The sequence below is a fragment of the Solanum pennellii genome, chromosome 2 (genome assembly GCF_001406875.1).
Source record: "Solanum pennellii chromosome 2, SPENNV200".
Lineage (NCBI taxonomy): Eukaryota > Viridiplantae > Streptophyta > Magnoliopsida > Solanales > Solanaceae > Solanum > Solanum pennellii.
In genome coordinates this window covers 7,444,393-7,452,521 of record NC_028638.1, presented here as the reverse complement: position 1 = coordinate 7,452,521, position 8,129 = coordinate 7,444,393, and the positions used below count along the sequence as shown (strand labels likewise).

The window sequence follows — 8,129 nt, the reverse complement described above, 5'->3', positions numbered from 1 at the left end:
TTTCAGAATTCTAAGTGTTTTGGAACGAGACCCCCTCGACGGTCCGTCGTGCCCATGACGGTCCGTCGTGGGATCCGTCGTCTCAGCCAGTTTTTCCAGAAATAAAATCTGCTGCTCAAAACGACTAAACAGGTCGTTACAGATTGAAATTAAAGAATAAATAAAATTAGCCTCAATATTAATAAAATATGTTTTAAAAGATTTTAAAAATAACTTTATAAGTAAAAAAACATAGATCTAGGTTTACCATTTTTTTTCCAGCTAGAGCAATCAAAAGTTTCATGGTATGTATGAAGCTACAAGTTCGCGAAAACGAATATCAATCCGTATGGCTGGACGTTAGACAATTCTGGAATAAGTGAATATACTACACAGATTTTATGTCATGTTTTGTTCATATGTAATATATTTGGTTGTGTTGATGCTTTTCTTTTTATTCTTTCTCTTATTTATAAAAATGAATGTTCAAAAACGTCTGTGTCAGCACTACAAACCATTGGTGGAAACTTTGTTTAAGACCATAATTTAGGATAATTATTACAATAATCAGTATCATTTCATGTTTGAGCTAGATCATATTCAACTGGCTAATCTGATCTCCGAGTTCTCATATTCTGTATTAACTCAAATAAAATAGCTTGGAGATCAAATTAGTAGCTTGATCATGATATCGTTCAAACATGAAATGATGTTGAACATTGCAATATTTATCCTAGATTATAGGCTTAAACAATGTTCCCGCCAATGGTTTTTAGTGCTGACGTCGATGTATCTGAACCTTCATTTATAAACAAGAGATCATATAAAGGAAAGCACAAACACAACCAAATATGAAGAAAACATGACAGAAAACCTGTGCACAAAAATTTAGTTCTTCCAAAATAATCCAACGTGCAATCATGTGGATTGACATTCATTTTCCCCGAGCTTGCAACTTCATAGACACCGTAAAGCTCTCGATTGTTGTAGTTGAACAAAAACAACAATAGACCTGGATTTATTTTCTTCACATCTGAAAAAAATGGACAAAGAAAACGTACATTAGAAAAAGGGAAGTTAAACGATACGCTCACATATAACAGGCAAAAAGCAAATCTTTTGTCATCTCAATAGTTAGTTGTGGTGACTAGTGCTTGCAAGAGTAATTCATACACAAACAATATTCATGAAATGTTCTTTGCATCACTAAAGTCGTATGTAATACGTACAAGACCTTCAAAAAAGCTTCCCTTTCCCCCTTCAGTCACGAGTTACATCTACTACAAATTCCTCTTATATTTCTCGGTACATATCTTGAGGAGAAAAAAGACAAGGCTAACACTATCTAGAATTTTTGTGAAAAATATGGCTTCTAAAAGAGAAGGCATAGGCTTTAGAACAAAAGACGTATGACAAAGAGTATACTTCATAGAAAATTATAGCTAGAATTGCAAATACCTTTCACTAGGACAAAACTCCAAAGAATTAATATTAGTACCCAAGTGCAACCTCTTGTGCAAAGAGGAGATCTCCATCTTTGTCACATCAATAACACAGACATCACCATCTTTGATTCCGTAGAATTTAAATGACAAGCATAGATTTTGATCAATGCATGAACAAACTAAATGCCACAGCAGATAGGAATGCAAATGGTGTGGTGCCATTAAAACGTATGCGGAATGGAGCAGGTTACAACTTATGTGGATGCGGGGGGTTGTTGGAGCTGATCTTTTTAAAATTTAAAGGGGGGAGGGGGTTGAGATAAGAGACCACTAGGTTTCTGAAGTTTAACGGATGACATAAGCAAATAAATTTTCAAGATATAAATTCTGGATATCACAGATCTAATTTTATTTATAAATAGTATTCCTGATCATTAAAATTTGATCTGAAACTTATTCTTTAGTTCTTTTTATGTTTTATCTTTCTTTTTGTTTCTGATTTTTTGAGTCCCGAAATTAGCACATAAATGTACAGTCAAGTCAAAACTAAAACTAAATAGAAAAGAAGTAAATAACTATATGCTTTCCTTTTATAGTTTAGATACAAAAATTTGAATTTTTTTAGAGATTAAAAAAAACCACACATTGTTTGAAAGGGCAACTCTTCTAAACTGAACAGTATAGTAATCTTTCACCATCTACATCATTTATATCACCTATTAATGAGGGAAAAGGCATGATTACCATACTGAACTACGACCGAAGTTCAAGGATACTTTATCTTTACCCTATTATCACCCTGTATACTATTTTACCTCCCAAAACAATTTTAAAGTGTAATATACACACCCTTAAACGTGATAAGAAAGATTTCACTTTTTCCGGAGGGGAGAAGGTTTTCCCTTAATGGAGTATAGGTGTGAGAAAAAGGAAGACAATTTAGTAGAATAAATGGATGGAAAAACGCTAGAAAAAATTTGTCAGCAACTTCTGTACGTGGTGAGCATGTGAAAAAATAAATTGTCGTTCTAGAATGAAAAAAAATTAGAATTCAACTCTATTTCACAAAGAAAGAAAGGAAAAAAAATTAAAAAGATATCAACTTAAGTTTTAATGTTAATTAATTAAATGTCCAAAGTAATCATATTCTAACTTCTTTTCACCCCTAACATGCCTCCGACTGAGTGAGCACACTCTTTGTACCACCGCATCACCGAAGGATGTAGTATAACACTTTAAAATGGTTCAAAGGTGTAATAGGACCCCATAAAAGAAAGGTGTGTTTTTGGAACTTCGTTCATAGTTTGTTTTCTGTTGTGTTTACGGAAGAAAAAAAAGGCAAATGAATCTAATTTGAGAAGTTAAAATAAATAATATTACCTAATATATGACAGTAATTTGCCTAAATATAACAAATGAAAAAAAAGGTGAGTTGAAAATTATGTGAGTTAAAGGTTCAAACCCCGCCCCATTTTCACTCCTAGTTTTTAAACACCAAATATATGTATGGGAGGGGAGACATTCATCAAAATGAAGACAAGCCAAGAGTAGAAAAAGACCTTATTCATATAAAAAGTTCAAGAGAAGACTTGGTGTTTTTGAAAGATGAGAATACGTCAAATTAATTTCATGGAATCTTATACAAACTCCAATAGGAAGGGGAATGGGAACCAGATGTTACTCTATTTTAGGTTCCCTTTCATTCCTTATTTTGGCCTATATCGTCATGAAATTTCAAATTTCAAATCAACGCAATGATTTATTCAACATCCATGTAAAAAAGATATTTTATCCGAGATTCACGATTGCAAAATCGATGTAAAATTCTTTTTCTTCAACAGTGCATATCTAAGGAAGGTATTGGACAGTAAAGATGATGGTAATTGAAATTAACATTACTAGGAGACACAAAAGGATAAACATCTTATAATACAAGATATTTCCCACCCAAACTAATTGTCATAATGGAAGCTGACTTATTATAGAGGCTTTTGATCCAATTTTCATCCATGTACTGATGTCCCAAACCGCAATCAATATTTTTTTTGCCTATTTTATTAACACGTGTTCGGATAGTTACACAATGTTTTCAATGAGAAAAATTACACAATCTCAATTTGATAACTTTATTAACTAAAGCCAGACTTTAGAATACCGTTCTGAAAAGTAGTGAACAAACACGATTTTGTCCCATCTTTAGAGAACCTGCAGAGTTCAATATTCTCATCCTGAAATGTTTAAGACACGATATTATAGCATCAACATAAATATGGATAACCAATGGTCTGACAAGTAAGACATCGTATTATTCAAAATTTACTGCATTTTGCGTCAAAGTTATTGGAACACCAGCCCTTTGTGTTTATTATTCTGGCGGCATTAGTCATGGACGTGAAAGCTTAGAGCTCAGAATCTAAAATGTATAGATATAAAAGTAGGAAATATATTAAAATCTTGATCAAGAAAATCATAGGAACACTAATTCATAAGATTCCACAATCCATGGATTATGTATCATTTCTGAAACTACCATAAGAGGCACAGTAAAGACACGTAAGTCTTTTGAAACTTTTTTTTAAGATTTCATGATCATATTCAAAAATCAGATTCACACGTCAAAGCTTAAAGAGTATAGCATAAATGCAAATCCATGCATAAATGCATGTACTAGGGTTTCTTGATCGGGAATGTATCTTTCTTGAAATGTCAACATGCTTAGTTCTTCTATGACATTTCTCACTTCCTAAATATAATCAATAATGGATAAAGTATAATTCTGTATTCAAATTCAGTTAATGTAGATTTACATCCCATAATATTCACCTCCAAGATATAACCCTACAAATTAGGTCACTGTTCGTCTCATTATTCACTTTCAATTCCACATGATAACAAACTACTTTAGACACTTAGATAAGATCAAACAGAGCAAGAGCAACCATCTTACAACCTGGTGTGATGCGTAGCTGATGAACAAAAAAGATAACATCCACATGGGATTATGAAAAGATTAAAGCACTTCATTATGATCTTAAAGTGAAAAATATATACCATAATTGTTAAAAGACACAAGACTAAGATCCTTCACTTCATTTTTCCATCACTTAGTTTCTTTAGAAATAATTGACGTTTCATCACTTAAGTGCGACAAAAGTAAGAGAGCAAGATGTATCACTAATCAACACAAATGCACATACTTTGAAGATTATAGGTCCCCAAAGCTCATATCAGGTAAATTCTCACATATGATAAATAAAAGATGATTATATATAACTATAATCCGAGTAAAGCTAACTATACCTGAAATCCATGTCTCTGAAAAACTTGTGAGCTTTAGGTTCACCCACAATAATGCGCATGGTTGGCCACCCAAAAAAGTCTAAAGTGTCCATCCTTCAAGATTCAAAGTAATACAAAGTCAGGACAAAATGGCAATATCCTTATGAAATATAACAAACTTAATTTCCACAAAATTTCTTGCAACTCCTCCTGTGGCTAATTTGGAGAAATCAACACTAAAGTCTATACGTGTTTGTGGACTAACATCTTGGAGAGGAAACTCCTTGCACACAAATCTTATATTATCTTCATGACCATATAACTCAAACAATCTTCAGGAAACAACAAACAATATATCCTCTTCCCAAGGTAAGAAATAAATAAAAGGCAAGTCAATAATCATATTAAAAACTCAGGCAAGACATATGTATGGTCCTTTGTAGGGTGACAAACATAATCAGTAATGTGAAAAGATAACTATCAGCCAAACAAGACCTGTACTTGAGTGACCTTTGTTTTAAAAGTGGGTCAGCACAACTGAAAGTTGCAAAGACACATGTCCACACACGAACATAGCGCTATGTTAAATTTGTATGAAAATATGTACATAATGGATTTTTTTATTAATAGATGAAAAATCATGAATAGAACCTTTAGGATCGTTCATTGATACTCGCATCACTAGAAATCAGGTCCCGAGATGTTCTTACAACATAAACTAATGATACCAAATTAAAATATTCCCCTATCATATATCATGCTCACGTTCAATGACCATCACTGAGGTTTCTGACCTACCCTCAAATCCTAAATCCATCTTTTTGAATGGCTAATCCCTAGATTAGGTCTAAACAAGGGGCTGACCATAAGAATACAATTTATAGTACTTTTCATATAGTTTTTGAATATCTAATGTTTTTGTAGAATAATTTTGATATTGCGCTCTAGCCATAAATAACAAATTATGTTTGTCATCGCCATCCTATACACAAGGGACTTGTTTCTTCTTTCTCTCATGTATTGCACTGTCCAATTTCTCACTAGTCCACTTCATTGAATTTCTTGCTATTCCCTGCCAATGTGGTATACTCCTCCACACCTCTGCTGCATATGTACGTTGGAAAAAAATGTGATCATGATCTTCATCTACTAATTAACATAAGGGACAAGTTAGTACTTGAACGATTCCCCACTTTGTCAATCTGTCTTTTATTGCAACTCTTCTTTTCACTGCGAAATACATGATGAACAACTACATAGGGGCTCTAAAATTTTTCTACACTAGTGATCTCCATTCTACCTTCTCCTTTGTACCTCTCATCTGTCAATACACTTTACTTATGTTTTACTCTGTCATATTATTTGTATCCCCTTCCATGAATCCTGCCTCTTGTAAATAATTTGCAGCCTTTAGTATCTTCGATACCATCTAAGAAGCTCTTTGAGCTTGTATATTGCATACACCTTTTTTCTATAGTAACTATGTATGTATATCAAGGAAATTCAATCCTCCACTTGCTTTTGGACAAAACATCTTGTACCATGCCACTGAAGCTTTCCTGGAAGTCTCAAAGTTTCCAGTCCATAAAGATTTAATGTCACATTAATGTAATCTAATTTAACTTTGAAAATTAATCAAACTGACTTTTGAAAAGTGCAACATGACAAATAAACATGAACGGATGGAGTAATTTCATTCTTGTATTAATGACAGTCTTAAAAATATGTATTTACTTGACTAATTGAATTTAAATACAACTTGATCTTATAAAATTACCGAAATATACCCCTAGATTTTCATAATGTTAAAGAGTGTTTTCAACACATGCTTTTGCTTATTATTAAGTGTCGCATGCTTCTACAAGAGTTTGAGACAATTTCTTATGCCATGTGGAAGATTGGTGTATGCAAGTTAAGTTTTTCAAGATGAGGGTGGGTGTCTTTGAGCGTGTCAATAGTTCGGGGACAAAATTAATAATTTTCGTCAAGTTCAAAGATATTTTCAATACATTCTTAAGAAAGGAAAAAAAAAGAGTAAAAAATTGAACAACTGTGAACTATCATTTTTTTGTAAAGTTTCACATTTTTATTATTTGTTGTTTGTTCTTTCTACCTAAATTATCACGTATATATTTATTAAAACACATCTAGTTGAATAAATAATGAAAGTTAAAATAGAAAAAAGGAAATAAATCATAATTTATGACATAGGCAATGCTAAGATGTGTTTCAATGTATCGATTGTAAGAGTCAATATAAAAACAGACACTATTGATAATTGAGATGTGAAACTCGTAAGAACATGACAGTTTCAACATTTGATCGTTAACTCAAATAATACGATAAAGTATGTATTCAGAACTTTCAAACAATGTTATAGACTTTTTTTTTTAGGTATATGTATTTGGTATGAATGAAAATTTTATACCTAGAAAATTTTTTTTCCTCCATAGAAAACGCCCTTCGCCTTCATTTGATAGGAATGGTATTTTATTAGTGAACATGGAAAAAGTAAGTTACAAACATAAATAATATATAAGTCAAATATATAGAAATTGTCAAAAATTATCATAGTTTTACATATCTTTTCTTTCTATCTCTTTTTTATAAAATAAAAAATAATGAACTTTTAAATTAGAAAATTATTATAGTAATTCACGTTATTAAGAATAATATCAAAAATGTCAAAGTAAACTAATTTCCAAAAAGAGACAGTATCAGAAGTAATTGATCATCTTATTATTTAACAGTGACTTGTATATGAAAAGGGGAATATTTACATTTGTTCTGCATAATGTTAGAACGTAGATCCTGGTTGTCATAAGGATTTTTTTCTCCAGCATTTAACATTTGGTCTTCTTGGTGTTTAGAGCAACAACCATATATAAAGTGGGAGTGCAGTTCTGCAACTTGATTTACATTTACAAAGATATAACATAGTGTAATGGTATCTATTCTATCCTCTAGATACCTATCTCGTGCAACCTTGTAAATTGCTGGACATTTCTCTTGCCTTTTTGTTTTAGCAACATCTGATGGAGTCATAGCCGAAACCAATTTCAATGCACTCATCTCTATTATTGGTGACGTATGCAGATTACAAGAAAACTGCATCCTGTCAAGTAATACAACCAATTTCATTGGCTCACTGCCTCAGATATTCCTTTAACAAATGGTCTATCCTTTCCGTTTGACCATTTATTTGTTGGTGGTTAGAAGAAGAGAACTTCAAGTCGATCCCCATAAAATTGAATAAATGTTGTCCATAATCTACTAAGAACATGTTTTCTCTGTCACTCACAATATCAATCGGTAACCCAAAGAACTTAACCATATATATGTAAAATAAGTCAATAGTTATTTCCGATGAACACAAGTTAGGTCCAACAATAAATATTGAATACTTTGAAAACCTGTCTACCATCA

At 32.1% G+C, this 8,129-nt stretch overlaps 1 pseudogene; it reads right to left on the bottom strand.

The window, feature by feature from the left end:
* Positions 1–936: 936 nt before the first annotated feature.
* LOC107009741 lies at positions 937–7,775 on the bottom strand (annotated as a pseudogene).
* Positions 7,776–8,129: the final 354 nt, after the last annotated feature.